The sequence below is a fragment of the Rattus norvegicus genome, chromosome 11 (genome assembly GCF_021556685.1).
Source record: "Rattus norvegicus strain SHRSP/BbbUtx chromosome 11, alternate assembly SHRSP_T2T, whole genome shotgun sequence".
Classification (NCBI taxonomy): Eukaryota; Metazoa; Chordata; class Mammalia; order Rodentia; family Muridae; genus Rattus; species Rattus norvegicus.
This window is the reverse complement of record NC_141544.1, coordinates 80,484,472-80,499,794: the sequence shown is the minus strand read 5'-3', so window position 1 is coordinate 80,499,794 and position 15,323 is coordinate 80,484,472. Positions and strand designations below refer to the sequence as shown.

Below are 15,323 nucleotides of genomic sequence, written 5' to 3'. Positions count from 1 at the left end.
TTAGGATAGCCAGGGCTATAGAGAGAAACCCTGTCTTGGAAAAAAAAATTAGTGACGATGGTGATGGTGATGATGATGGTGACAGTGATGATGATGGTGATGGTGATGATGACAGTGATAAGATGGTGACAGTGATGATGGTGATGATGGTGCTGATGACAGTGATAAGATGGTGATGGTGATGGTGACAGTGATGATGATGATGCTGGGAAATGCAGTGGGGAGCAGAGGACGCAAATGAACAGCAGCCAAGGCAAAGCATCATGACTTGATGTCTGAGCGTAGTCCCAACGGTGGTGAGAGACAAGCCGTGCAGCCATGTGACAAAGGGCAATGCAGGCAGATGTTCCAAGGTCGGATGTGGGGTGTGCTGGCATCAGTGCAGTGAGCAAGGGGAACAGAGTGGGGGTCACTGAAAGTAAAAGGGACTGGACCACCTGTACTGGGTGGCCAATAGTATGACACCTTTGTTTTTACCTACAGGGAAAATTCTCAGAAGATGGATGCCATCTGTCATACATGCTAAAATGTCATTCTTCTAATTGAGGACAGTGGAAACAGACTGCCTAGGAGGCTGCCATACTCCTTTTGGCTGAGGGAGGCTGGCAGCCATCAGAGGGGATCAGACTCTAGATATGTTTTGACAGCAGGACAAAGGATAAAGTTTCCGAGGCAGGCAGAGTATGGGAAGAGCGGCTTTGAGGGTAGACGGAAGGGAGGCCAGTTGTAGGCTTCCTGGAGATGCTCTTAGCTAGATGCTAGCAGACAAGCTGAGGAGTTGCAAGCCTGGGGCTCGGGGAAAAAGTGCTTGTAAGCTGACCGAGGGTTGTCAGGGAAGAGATGATGCTGGAAGCCATGAGTGAAAACACCAAGGGGCATGGATGTGGGGGACGGAGAAGTCTGGAGACTCAGCAAGAAGCGGGAGAATGAGAAAGTGTCAGAGAGGAAGTGGGAAAGGAGAGCAGGAGTGGCCAGGAGGCTGCAGGAGGACAAGCATTTGCATGGAGGAAGGAGGTGTCAGCTGTGTCAGATGCTCCTTGATAGGTCAAGAGTACTGACCAAGGAAACCTTCGACTGAGTTATGCAGACGTCACCAGAGATTCTGCAAAACAGCAGCTGTAGTGTGATGGCGGGGACAGGGGCTCATTACACAGGATGGGAGAGAGGAAGGGACAGAGTGCATGGACGACTTCCGTTTTGTTTTAAAGGGGCGATGATTGGAGATCAAGAGAGTCTGTTTTGTTCTTTCAAATAGGAGAAATCAGCGTATTGTCTGTAAGAAGCTATGCCATGTGCTGACTCTCTCAGTGCTTAATGAGCTTACAATAGCCTCAGTATTTCACGAGGACCATCTCCTTTCATTCTCTGGCAACACAGTGGGCTCATGGGGTGGAGGGTTGTCTAATTATCTTCATCTTACGGAAGAGGAAGCTGCCCATTTAGAGACATCAATCAGTTTGTCCAAGGACACAGCTCCTAGGGACAGGGTGAGATCCATTCAGTCAGACTTGAGCAATAAATCCTGCTACTGGGCCTTCACACCTGTCCAGTGGGTACCTCAGTCCCTACTGACTAGGCAAAGCAAACCATACTGTTGGAGTGGGATGGCTAGAGAAAGCACAGCACCGGAGAAGTGTGGAAGACAACCCTTGTTTAACTCCTTCAGTCCTGACATCTGAACACTTGCGAGTCTTTGAGGAGACCAGCATCACATGTGCAGTTTAGCCTCTAGCACACCCGACTAATCCAAAGACAGGACTTTAAAGTCGGCTTCAGGTGCTGTTCTAGCTCTAACTGTCAGTGATGGTGTTTCTGGTTCCACCCACACTGAGAAAACTAGGGTCCCCGGACTTCTAGAGATCGCACAGCGACATCAGCGTATTGGCACCCAAGTCGAGTGCCAAGCAAGACTCACTGACCAGTAACGATGTCACAAAGAGCGTAGTAGAGAGTGAGTTGTAAGAATGTTAAGACCCAGGCTCCATTCTCACTGAGCTCTGGTCTAGCTGCCCACGCATCCACATGCACAACAACAGAGAGAAGTCGGGAGGGAGAGGAGAGAACCGGACGGTAAGACAGAGCATAGGAGGTCTCTCGCATGCAGGCGCTGGCTTGTGGGGAAGGCCGTCCTGTGACTCCTGCAGCTGGCTGGAGAGGGATGGCCATGGCTTGCGGGAGGAAGTGGGGATCCTGGAGCAAGTGTCAGAGCTTTATAGATCCACCGAGCTAACCTTCATGTTAGCAAAAAGCTAAACTTTGTGTTTTGTTTTTGTTTTTAAATATTTAGGCTGATTTCATTTATGGGATTGGTCACTGACATGGCTTGCCAGCTAGTCCCGTCTCCTTGGCTACAGTCACGCCTCAGCACTGGGGACCTAACATGCTTGAGATATCCACCACATCATACTTAGGGTTTCTTCAGTGACTATTCAACAATGCCATACATTTTTATAAGGTTAGATTGTTTGTTTGAAAACATCTGCTTACATTCCAAATTCCAATATACTTGTATTGGTATTGGTAACAGGTCAAAAAAAAAATATCCTCACAAGGCCATGTGTGATTAATTGCCAGCAGGCCGGCATGGACAAACTCTCCCGATACGTGAGTAGAGTTCAGAGGAGGGTCATAACTGTGTAGGAGAGACTGGCCTGGAAAAGTTTAAGGGAAGAGATGTTTGCGGGGAGGGCTGCTGCTCCCAAATGGTAGGATAGCAAGACCGAATGCAGAGTCAGGGGCAAGAAGTTTTCCCGTTCAAAGTTGGTCCTTTCTAGGAAATACGATCAGCGGGGTATAATCCAGGTGGAAGGGAACGTTTGGGAAGATGTTAGATAATAAACTAGACGGTGTAAACTTTATTTTGAGATTCTGGTGGGAAGTGACAGAAAAAGAGTAGTTTTTTTTTGTTTTGTTTTGTTTTGTTTTTGTTGTTTTTCAAATTAATCTGGCAATTCTATGCAACTGTCTTGGGAAGAAGGGATTGGAATCCAGTTGGTCCTGGGAGGGCTGTGCCCAGCCTAGAGAACATGATACTGTTAGTGTTTGGAAGACAAATTAAAGGTGAGCGCGTTGTGAATGCTCATTCCTACATGGTCCTGAGACAGCTGACCTCCACCCCAGCTCCAGTTTACACACTGGCATTTAAACCAAGTAAGTGGCTGGGTATCTAAATGGCATTCTAGTGGCTTTCATTACCTACTCAGAGATGAATCACATTTTCCCATGTGATTCTGCCTTAGACTTGGACAAGAGATCTCACCTAGCCTTGGAAACCCTCAGAGCAGAAAAGAAAAATCCCGAAATGAAGTAAACAAGTGTATTTGCCAAGAGAGAGCTGTCCCTAGAGTCTCCTAGGAGCTCCTGAGCTCCATACTGGGGCTTGCTGGGCCTTGGCCCTGCTGGGGCACTTCTTAGGGATGCTTAGGGCCTTGTGCATTCTTTGGAAAGCAAAGGCAGAAGCACAAACACAGAGCTCCTAAAGTATGAAGGAGAGTCTACAGGGCTGCTCTACTCAGGGACCATCTGGGGATTCACTGGCATCTCTTTAAGGACAAAGGTGTAATCTTATCTCAGAAAATTCCTCTCGGGCTGTGGTCTGGTGTGTTGACATTCCTTCTCGAGTGTTTGGTACGGGTGATAAGCATCTGCAGTAGCTGATAGAAACAGGGCTTCCCTGCAGATAAGTAGCGGGCTCTCCTCATTCACTAGGCCCCAGGGATGCAACGGACCCCACGTTTTCTCGAAGCCTAGATGTATGTATAGCATATGCTGTGTCAGGAAAGGAACGGTCTCAACCGAGTTAACCGTGCCTCAGTTACCAAGGGAAACAGATGATGTTCCAGGGTCAACCGGGGCCCGGCTTTGGCATTCCCACGTGCACGTTAGGAATGGCCGTTCCTCTTCCCAGCTCCTATTGATGTCTGCTCTTTATGCCTTCTGTATAAAGTGACGGCAAACATGCGAGAGGGGAAAACGAAACCTCCAGAACACTCTCAGTGTTGTCTCGTTCATTTTAGGCAAGCAACTGGAGTCATTTAACAGTGGGCTACGCAGTGGAAATCCGAGTCAGAAGCAATCATCTAGCCAGTGTCCTACCATAAGGCAGCCATTTTCTTTCTTTCTTTCTTTCTTTCTTTCTTTCTTTCTTTCTTTCTTTCTTTCTTTCTTTCTTTCTTTCTTTTTTTTTTTTTTTGGAGCTGGAGACCGAACCCAGGGCCTTGCGCTTGCTAGGCAAGTGCTCTACCACTGAGCTAAATCCCCAACCTTAAGGCAGCCATTTTCAAATCACATTTTTGGGGAGAAAGAGATAGGGTTGGGGGAGACAGGGTCTTAACATGTAGCCTTGCCCTTGCTCGGAACTTGTTCTGTAGACCAGGCTGGCCTCAAACTCTTAGAGCTCTACCTGCTTCTGCCTACCGAGCACTGGGATTAAAGGCCTGCACCATCTGCCTGGCCTAAATTACTTAAAACGCCCAGTTGTAAAATTACTTAGACAAGAACTAGCTATCTGGTTAGCTGCCTCTTCAGGGTTACTGTGCCCGCACCATCTCTGTAAAATGGCCACAGTAGTGAAATGTGTTCCCAGCGATAGGACAGTTCCGTGGTTAATTCATATCAACTACGACGATAACCCTGTCTTTCACCCAGTCTTTGTAGTTGAGGTAGGTCACACGAATTACGATTCCCATGTTAGGAAATAGAGAAAGGAGAGGGTTTCAGCAAACCAAGGCCTGTAGTCAGTGCAGAATCAAAAACCAAAATCCAGGCTTGGCTTTGCAGCCGCAACTTTAGCCTTATTTCTCCTTAGATGCTCAGCCCACGGAATCCTTAGCCTCTGTGATTATGGTACAAGGTACAGTTGCTAGCTTATTCAACGTTTCAATATAGACTTACCCGTGCATTGTATCAATGATAAGGTTTCCACACTGAAAGCCATCTTCAAATTTACCTGATCATTGTGCCGGCCAAGCAACAGAGCCATAGTCATAAACTAGTAACAAAGCTGGTACCAGAACCTGGCATCCCCTTGACTGCTCAGGCCACTGGACCGACAAATGCTCTTCACTCTGAGGTTGGGGACTGTCTGAGAACCGTTTTCAAGTGTGGGAGCTGTGGACACCATACGTAGGTGAGACTCCCTTATCTGTAACTTGTTTACAAGATTAAAAATAACAGTGAATTTCCTGAGGCAAATTTTTTTACTATGAAATTATTTCGCATCTTTGGTTTTTCCAAGACAGGGTTTCACTTTGTAGCCCTGGCTATCCTAGAATTTACTGTATAGACCAGGCTGGCTTTAAACTCACAGACATCCATCTGCCCCTGCCTCCCTAGTGCTGGGATTAAAGGTGTGTGCCACTACCCCCTGGAAAAATATTTTTAAATAAAGAAAAATACAAGGGAAATAAATTATTTAGTTATCAAAACATACACACTTTGACATTATCTGCTTCCGCTGTTTTTTAAAAATGAAAGGTTTCAGATATGGCTGAAGGAAGCTACTTTTTTTTTTTTTTTTTTACAAATCTTACACCTTCCTCCCATCCCAGAGAGAAAGGCAGTAATGAGATTGGTATGCCCGGTTCATATCCACGCCTGTTGACTTTACATGCAAATACGGTCCTACTCATATCTTATATAATCATTATATAGGTATCACTTTGCAAGGTGTGAGTTCTCCGTGGCTCAGTCCACGGAAGTTTTAACACAAGGGTCATTCCCAAGCAATGACAAGTACCTCCTCTGTGCCTCCCTCCCAACAGGAGCTTCCAATGGATTCAGGATAGGGCAGGCGAACAACCTGAGGCCGGTCAGGGTCTCCGATGGTTAATCAGTTAGATTAACCAGCCCGTGTCGTCAGTGTCCCCCTGGGGCCAGGACTCTGTCATTCCAGGTGTTTTAGTCATGGTGCAGCCCGAGTCCAGCAGCTCAGACGTGAGTGCTGTCTGCTGCCTTGAAGATGAAATCTGGGAAAAGCCAGGACAGTGTGCTCACTGCAAGCATCCTAACAATCCCCTGTCCTCACGAACACCATCTTTTCCTTCAATCAGCAAGCAGAACAGAAGATTCTGAAGAGAATATGGGCAGAATATGGGAGAGGTGTGTTACATCTAAGATGGCCATTTTGAAACAGCATCCCACGGACGATATTTCTGTTTCACACTTTTAATTTTTTATGTTATATCTGGAGAAAAAGTTCTGCTTTCGTTTGCCTGCTGTGAAGGTTGTAGGCTTCTGAAGGCAGCTATCCGGTGCTAGACATTGCGGTCTGTTCAAGTGTCTCAGGCTGTACCCACAGCACGGCCGTCTCTGATTTTCCAAGCGCAAAGCCCTGATGTAGCTTCGTTTCAGTTCCCTTCAATGGCAGGTAAAGGACTACATCTCCTCGACAGAAAGAGAAGAACGTCCTACGAGCTGTGGGTTTTCTCTCCCCAAGGACCCAGAGCATTGGAAGAGGTAGCCTGCAGCCCAGGGATCACGAGAGCAGAGAAAACAAAATCTGCTTCTCTCTATTCCCAAGATGCCTCTCACACCAGACACATATGGTTGTTTCTTACGCACCAAGCCAGCAGTCAGTTAGGTGTCAGCTCTGGCACTGCCAGCCTAGAGAAGGCATTAGATCCCACAGGTCGATGGCTCAGTCCCCAGTTCTGTCACCTCAGATGCCAGTTACAAGCCCCCAGTTGTTTTTCCTATGCTCCACTGACTGGACACAAACTTAGGTTCCCACAGGCCTCCCCTCCCCCCTTTTTAAATTGTTTTTTCAAGACAGGGTTTCTTTGTGTAGCCCTGGTTGCCTTGGAACTCACTCTGTAGACCACACTGGTCTCAAACTCAGGTGCCTCTGCATCTTAAATGCTGGGGTTAATGGCGTGCACCACCACTGCCCAGCCCACAGCCTCCCTTTTAGTGCCCACGGTCTCCTTTTCCAGCTTGACTAATGCACTCTACTGTCTCTCAAAACTCAGGGAAACAATGCTTATTGGTTTATTATGAAAGATCTATCAAACGACACAGATGAAGGGATTCTAGGGCACTACTGTGGCCCCTCTATGCCCTCTTTAGATGTACTATCTCTCAGGCGCCTGCTTGAATTGGGCTGCCCAAAGGTTCTCAACTCTGATCTCTTGGAGATGTTAGGGAAGTTTTATTACATAGACAGGGTCAACCAAATTGCTGGCCAACTTAACCTTCAGCCCCTCTACTTTGGTGAAGCTGAAAATACCAGGAGGAGCTGCCAGCCTTCATCCGATCATTAACACACTAAGAATCACTACGTTGGTGATTCCAGTGATTTTAGGAGTAGTTTGTGGAGAAACAGAATAACGCCAAATATGCATCAGAGTCTGTGTATGTATAACGTGACTCCCAAAGGATTTTCTATGTTGCCCTGAGCGGTGCCTGTCAAGATTGGAAAACTCATTCTCAATCCATTCTTTTTCAGTCCAGCAATTATATTCTATGACACTAACGTGTTTTCATCTGAAGTATCAGGTCATTGCTAAAACACACAAGATAGATGCTGTTTTTTTAGATAGGGTCTTAGGGTGTTGTTTTGGCTGGCCTGGAATTCACCGTGCAGAACAAGATGGCTTCAAACTTGTGGAGGCCCACCTGCCTCTGTCTCTCGAGTGCTTGGAGTTAAAGGTGTGCACCACCACACATGAGTAGCTGCTCAATATTAACCTTTACAACGCTGAATTAGATCAGAGGTTCTCAACGTGTGGGTCATGACTCCTGTGGGGGTTGAATAACCCTTTCATGGGATCACCGAACACCATAACCCCCCCCCCAGATATTTACATTATGATTCATAACAGTAGCACAATTAGAGTTATGAAGTAACAACAAAAATAATTTTATGGTTTGGGGGGTCACCACAACATGAGGAACTGTATTGAAGGATCGCAGCATTAGGAAGGTTGACAACCACTGGTTTAAATGGTCATTAGGTCTGTAAGCGTTACTCTGTTATTTATCCTAATAATGTATGGGAAACATTTGACTCCAATCGCTAAAATAGAAAACCGCAAAGATGCCTAACATCATGACATGTTCACAGAAAGGTCCTTTAACCCCAGTGATACAGAAAGAGTTGTGACTCTAGCCTATTGCTTTCTACGCCTTGAGCTGTTAGGCCAGTATGTCTATACATTTGGCTACCAAAACTATGTACACAGATATCCCCGCTTTCTCTGTCTTTCTAAAAGGAACTTTTTTCTCTCCTTAGTATTTTTCATACTGGAATGTACACCTGGAGAAGGCTATATTAAATGATGGACAGAATAATAAGAATTCTCTCAAGAAATACATATGCAGGTTAATAAATTTTACAAAAGTGTCCCATGTGGCCTAGGATAATGAGCCTGTCAGGTCTTTTAGAGAGAATGTTAATTGCATGTTCAGTGAGGTCCAGAGGCTGTGTACCACCAGTGTCTGGTGTGGCTGACCTCTCAGCAGACCATCAGGTCGGCATCATGGTGCCTAGGCTGCTTGGTGCTGGAGAAGGAAGGAAGCTTCTACAGAGTCAGCAGTGGGCACTGAAGCCGAGGGAGAAAAGAGGGAAACCCTGGCTTCGTAATGATGGGCTCTTGCCTGCATTTCAGTTACTCCCTCTGCATTTTAACCTAAACTTGGCAAGCTCAATGTGGCACAGGATAGTCTTTCTCTCCCTCCGTAGTCATTCTCAAGTCTCAAACACACCATGCAAGGCCCTGCTCCTGCTGGTTGAACCAAAGTTCTTGTGCCAGCTTCAAGACTCTTTTCTTGCTCATTGGTGATGGCGCAGACCTTTAATCTCAGCACTTGGGAGGCAGAAGCAGGTGGATCTCTGAGTTTAAGGACAGCCTGGTCTACAGAGTGGGCTCCAGGACAGGCAGGGCTACACAGAGAAACCCAGTCTCAAAAAACAAAAACAAAACCTCTTCTCCAGTGAGTCCTCTACCAGCCTATCACTCTTTACAGAGACTCAGCATCTTTATAAATGGTGTTTATCTGAATTTCTCTACACAACTCTGGTGTCTGATTTTTCTCATTGAAGTCCAAATTCCTGGGCCACTGTGAACCTTTGGTCCTGGGCTCTGTCTTAGTTCATTTAGTTCACTTCTACTCAGAGATCCCGTTCTTTGCTCCATTCCTTTGCTGACGCTCTTGGCCTGTAGAACGCAGATCCAAGCCACAGAACTGATTGCTAGGCAGTGGCAGCCACACAGGACGCTCCTACCTCCACCGCCCTGGTGACGTCAGCTCTTCATACAACAGTCTTTGCCAACGGTCTTCACAGAAAGGAAGAGTCACTATCTCTGGCTCTGTCTACATGGGAGTCTCAGTCCTGACTCAGTCCAGATTCCCCTCTGCTGCTGTGTCTGTCCACCACTTTAACCTTCACACCGCGCTTCAGCTCATTCCAAGACACCCCCAGAAACGGAAGATAAAGTTCCTAATTGATTGTCTTCGGGGTCTCCTCGGCCTCAGTTCCTTAATCATTTCTGAGTCAGGAGTGGAGAGAGGAATGTCCACAAAGGGGACTGAGTCCCGTCCTTCTCCAGATATGTATGTCCCAAAAGTTCGGGCTCCATGACGTGCTCCTTTTGCTCTATCAGTACCTTTCATTGCAACGCCATGCAGCTGCCTTTGTAAACTGAGGCCTGGAACACCCAGTCTCTACTGACCAATGGCGGATTTAGAAGCCTGGCCCGCTCATCTTACCAGGTAGAAGCCAGTGAAAACAGTTGAGCCACTCTCTAAAGGTAACCATTCTAGACCTCTGTGCCTACGTCATTCTCCTGGATCACACACTCTGGAAAGGGAACACACACTCCTTGCAGACTGTCTCAAAGTCTTACCAACGGTTCAAGGGAGCCAATAAATGAACCCTGCCCAGCTTCGCCAATTCTAACCTCAGAATAAAACAAAAATGCAGAGCTTTTTTTTTTTTTTTAAAGTTTCCCCTTCCTCTGGAATACCAAAGGGAATCAGATCACAACCTTATATACACATCTGTATCCCCACGTTCCTCCTGATACTCTTTATAGTAATCAAGGTAGGGAAACTGGGTTTTCTGACACACGTAGAAAGCACATACACATTACGTATGTATTTATATAATATTATTCAGTCTTTAGGCAGAGTCCTAACGCCAGCTTATAACTGCCTCCACACTTGTAACCACTGAAAGTCGCTCTTGACTGGTGAAGGCCTTGCTTCTTCTTCTTCTGCTGCTGCTGCTGCTTCTGCTTCTTCTTCTTCTTCTTCTTCTTCTTCTTCTTCTTCTTCTTCTTCTTCTTCTTCTTCTTCTTCTTCTTCTTCTTCTTCTTCCTCCTTCTTCCTCCTTCTCCTCCTCCCCTCCTCCTCCAATATTTATTTATTTATTTATTAATTATTAATTTATTTATTTTATGTATCTGAGTACACTGTCACTCTCTTCAGATACATCAGAAGAGGACATCAAATCTCATTACAGATAGTTGTGAGCCACTATGTGGTTGCTGGGAATTGAACTCAGGACCTCTGGAAGAGCCAACAGTGCTCTTAACTGCTGAGTCATCTCTCAAGACCCCATCAGTCAGTCTTTGAAAAGGAGATTTCTCCTATTTGTCACACATGGATGAATATGAAGGACATTAGATTAAATGAAACAAGCCGGATATAGAAAATAATTATATGACATTACTTAAATGTTAAATCTTCAAAAAAAGATGTGTGTTGGGGTGGGGGGGAGGGGGTCAAATATATTAGAGAGAGAGAATAAACAGTGGCTGCCTGGTGCAGGGAGTGAGACTGAGGTAAGGAAAGAGATATAGGCCAGGGATATGAACTGACAGGTACACGGCCCAACAAGTCTAGAGGTCTAATGCACTACATGAAGATTAGAATTAATAAGTTTGCTACGGAATTGGGGTTGTCCTTGTCGTAAAAGAAGGGGTAACTCTGAGATGATGGCTATGTTACTCTGTTTCACCCTAGTAACCATTTACACAGTAACAATTTGTGTGTCCCACACACCATGCCCTACATCTTAAAACTGTACAAAAAATTATTTAAAAACAAAACAATGGCTTGTCCTTGCAGGTTACTGAAGGACAATAAGAATTGTAGATAAACCTGTACTTATCTCTAAAGGGCGTAAGGGGGGTCATCCCATCATGACACAGGGTACCAGCCATGCTGTAAGGCTGGGGTGCACCCTGTCAGGGTTCTTCCCTCAGTGAGTGCCTTTCCAAGCTGCACACCTGACAGGGGCTTATCTCCCTGGCAAAATAGGGTTGCTCCTGAGTCCAGGGTGCATCGAAAGCTTTCACACAAACCAGGAAATCAGTTCAACAAGCTCTCCAAAGCATTGCTTGTCCTATTGACTCACACGGCATCACGGACCGTTCTTCTTCATGGAGGGTGTGCACAAGTTTAACACTGTTGCATCACGTGCTACAAATGACTGCACTTCGAAGCTCCTCACGGCTGACTCAGTCTCCTAGCACGGGCTCTTCACACAGATTGCTACACTAGCATCTCCCTTCCTCTCTCTCTGTCACTGCCCTCCTTCTGATCATTCGGTCCACTTGGGTCAACTCCACGACAGCCTCCGGGGTAGCCTCTGTGCATCCACTGCCAACTCTGCTACTATGGTAACCACACCACCTTCTTCAGCCGTTCTTCCAAACCTGATCACTTGGTCAGGCTAGAGGGCAGCCTTATGGCCCCTTGAGCACCCACCCGGGCAGTGGGTGGGAATAGTGAGATTCTCAAACCGTGGTCTTTAGGCAAGTTGCATCCGTACCACCTAGGGATGGAGCGGAGACGAAAGGTCTCAGGTCCTGTTCCAGAGCCCATCAGTCAGAATCTATGGGGGTGGCTTGCCATGGGATTTGGGGATGTCTCAAGTTGGAAAGTCACCATTTCACACGAAGCCTCCACTCTGGTCTAATTGCTCAGGCCGAGGTACCAACCATGTCCAATTTCTCCCGGATCGCCTTACCCTCTAGCCTTCTGAAGCTGGTCCAGGATTCTTGAACAATTAAACCTAGCTGTAGTCCTTTTCCTCTAATAGCATGTCCGTGCCATTCCTCGGGCAGTGAAAAATGCCGGTTTACTCATTTCACCTTGCCGAGGAGCGCCCTTCTGGTCAGGGGTATTGTCCTTCTTTGTGCCCCGGGCATACATTCTTTAGACATTGCATGGCCAGTGATGGAGAGTGAAGGGCAAAGGCAGAGAAAGCATTGGAGTGTTGGGTATTTTTAGGACTAAAGAGCTCTAAGAAAAAGTCATTGTCAGTGAGGCCCCTGACTCTTGGACTTAGCAATGCAGCTATCAACACAGACTTCTGTTTCCTGTGTTCCTTAAGATGTCCAAGGTATCGCCCTTTTAAAGACAACCTAAATTAAGTCACTCACTTCTTTACTGTGGGACTTCTCGGGACCTTGAATACCTGGGTATAAGTGCTGATTCCAGAGGGAATGTAGCATTTAGCAAATTACTATTAATCTGTCCTTGGACTCAGTGTGGCTGGCATGGGTCTTAGCTATGACAACATTGGAGTCTAGAATACAGACGTGACTCAGACTCCTGACATCAGAGTTGCTGGTCAAATTCAAACCCTGTTGCAAAGGCCCAAGCAGGAGCTAAGTTACAATCCAGTTATTTTAAGCTGATGTGCTATCGTGAGTGCCTTACCCAGAAGCCAGTGGGAAGCTGGCCTGGATTCAGGTGACAATGTAACCTTTGCAATAACCTTGCTCAAAGTAACTTCCAGAGGCTTCTCTGCAGGGCAGGGGGAGGAGTTATGAAGGGTGACTGGAAAGCTTAAGACTGTCATTAAGTGCTGCTTAACTGAAATACACTGAAAAGTGGAAATTCTCCTAGGAAACCGAGAGACAAGGAAGAGGAAACTGGCTACTTGGAAGAGACTGTAGCTGTTGAAGATTAAACAACTTGTTTTGTGTGTGTGTGTGTGTGTGTGTGTGTGTGTATGTGTATGTGTGTGTGTGTGTGGTGTGTATGTCTGTGTGTGTGTGTGTGTGTGGTGTGTGTAGGGTGTATGTGTGTGGTGTATGTAGGGTGTGTGTGTGGTGTGTGTGTCTCTGTGTATGTCTGTGTGTGTGTGTGTGTGTGTGTGTGTCTGTGTGTGTGTGGTATGTGTGGTGTATGTGGTGTGTGTGGTGTGTGTAGGGTCTGTGTGTGTGTGTGTGTGTGTGAGTATGTGTGTGTATGTGTGTGTGTGTGGTGTGTATGTGTGTGGTGTGTGGGGGGGTGGTGTGTGTTGTGTGTATGTGTGTGGTATGTGTGGTGTATGTGGTGTGTGTAGGGTCTGTGTGTGTGTGTGTGTGTGTAGGGTCTGTGTGTCTGTGTCTGTGTGTCTGTGTCTGTGTGTCTGTGTCTGTGTGTCTGTGTCTGTGTGTCTGTGTCTGTGTGTCTGTGTCTGTGTGTGGTGTGTGTGTGTGTCTGTGTGTAGGGTGTGTGTCTGTATGTGTGTATGTGTGTGTGGTATGTGTGGTGTATGTGGTGTGTGTGGTGTGTGTAGGGTCTGTGTGTGTGTGTGTGTGTGTGTGTGTGTGTGTGTGTGTGTGTCTAAGCAGAGACAGGAAATGTAAAGGCTCAGACTCTCCTGGCTTCACCGAATAGGAGATTCTGCATCTCTTCCTTTTTGCCATGCTTCTCAAGTCTTCGGCTGGCCTCCGGGGAAGTTTCTGAAAGCTAGCCTATGAGTTTACAACCAAACCACAGACAGCCTCTTCTGCAGATCTTCAGACTGACATTGAAAATGGTGTTGGGTTAGCTGGGCTGTGGTGGCACACGCCTGCAGTCCTCCTGCTGGGAGGCAGAAGCAGGCAGATCTCTCTGTGTACAGAGAGAGTTTTAGGGCTACACAGGGAACCCTGTCTCCACAAGAAAAAGAGAAGGAAGGAAGGAAGGAAGGAAGGAAGGAAGGAAGGAAGGAAGGAAGGAAAACGATGGAACTTTTGTGGAGAGACATGAAGTTCTGGCTAGATCAGTTAGCTACTCCTGTTACTAATAGACACAGGAAGATCCCCTTGATAAGGAGCAGAGGTTCCTCTGGAGTCTGGAGCAGAACAAACCACTGAAAACACCGTAGGCTGAACAGCGAGGAAGCAATCATTGCAAGATACTAGCAGGCATTGGCTAGTTTCTGTTCTCCCAGGTTGAATTTAAATGTTAAAGGCAGGAGAAATGGCTAGGACAAGTGAGAGGACAGACTGGCAAGGGCCTTAAAGGCTCCGAGCTTGTGTGCAGATAACAATGAACTGTTACCTAATTGTCCTAGCAAACAGTCAGCCTTGGCACGAGGAACGCCAAGCTTTGATTGGGAAGACACAGGCAGACTCTGGGAAGGCCGCTTCCCAGGTATACTTAGGACTAGACAGTGACCTATCGGGCATCTACTGTCCTTGGGACAGGTGAGACAAGTTGACACCTTGTGCTGTAACCAAAAGCTAGTTTCCAAGATTTGTGAACATTTCCTAATTAGGAAAAACATCCAAAGTACCCAGTGAGCTGCACAGAATTAGGGCACTTATTTACTTAGGGCAAAGGTCAGAACTCAGGCATCTTTAGGGATCGATAGGTGAGGCATGCAGGAGAAACTGGACGCTGCGGTACAATAGGGGGTGGAAGACATTCTTATTCACACATTTCCCCAAAAAGATCCCTAAGCCAGACCATCAAACACCAAGTGTCTTGGGCCACAGTGTACAGCTTTGTTAATTCTGCCCAGCAGTGACCTGGTGGAGTATGGTGACCCTACTGGTGACCCTGCAGAGGCAATACACAGCTAGACCATCCCCTTAAGAGCATCCCTTTCCCAGAAGCTAAGGGTCTGCGCAGCCTAGGCTCTGCCCACCTGTGATGGTTCTATGAAGTAGATGCTGACTCTGGTAACAAGTTAACCCTTATGTGTGAGGGTGTCACATTGTTATCAGCTCATTTAGCAACTGTTCGAGTGTCTTCTGTGTGCCATCCAGATACGGGCTGTAATTGTGCAGTAGACAAAACCCCCAGGTACATTCAGGGGTCCAGATGGAGTTAGATAGTAAATGAGTAAGTGCTCAGAAAATCTTCCGATCGAGAACAGTATCTAGCAAGTTTAAATGGGTAGGTGAGGGCTTGGATGGTTCCTTTAGATTGAGAAGCTGGTGGTGGTCTCTCTGAGAAGTGAACTTTACCCAGAAGACAGGAAAAAGCCAGCTATGTGAAGAGAGGGGTGAGGCCTCCTGTTAAGGGGACAGTTTAAGTCCCTTGAAGGAAGTCCTTGTGGCTGGCACAGTCGCTCACAAAGAAACATGAAATGAAGCTGGACAGAGAGGTAGAGA

The 15,323-nt window shown here is 46.7% G+C and overlaps 1 protein-coding gene across 50 annotated transcripts in view; it reads right to left on the bottom strand.

Moving 5' to 3' along the window:
- The window catches only part of Kalrn (kalirin, RhoGEF kinase), a 606,323-nt gene that overhangs the window by 75,687 nt on the left and 515,313 nt on the right, over nt 1-15,323 (bottom strand).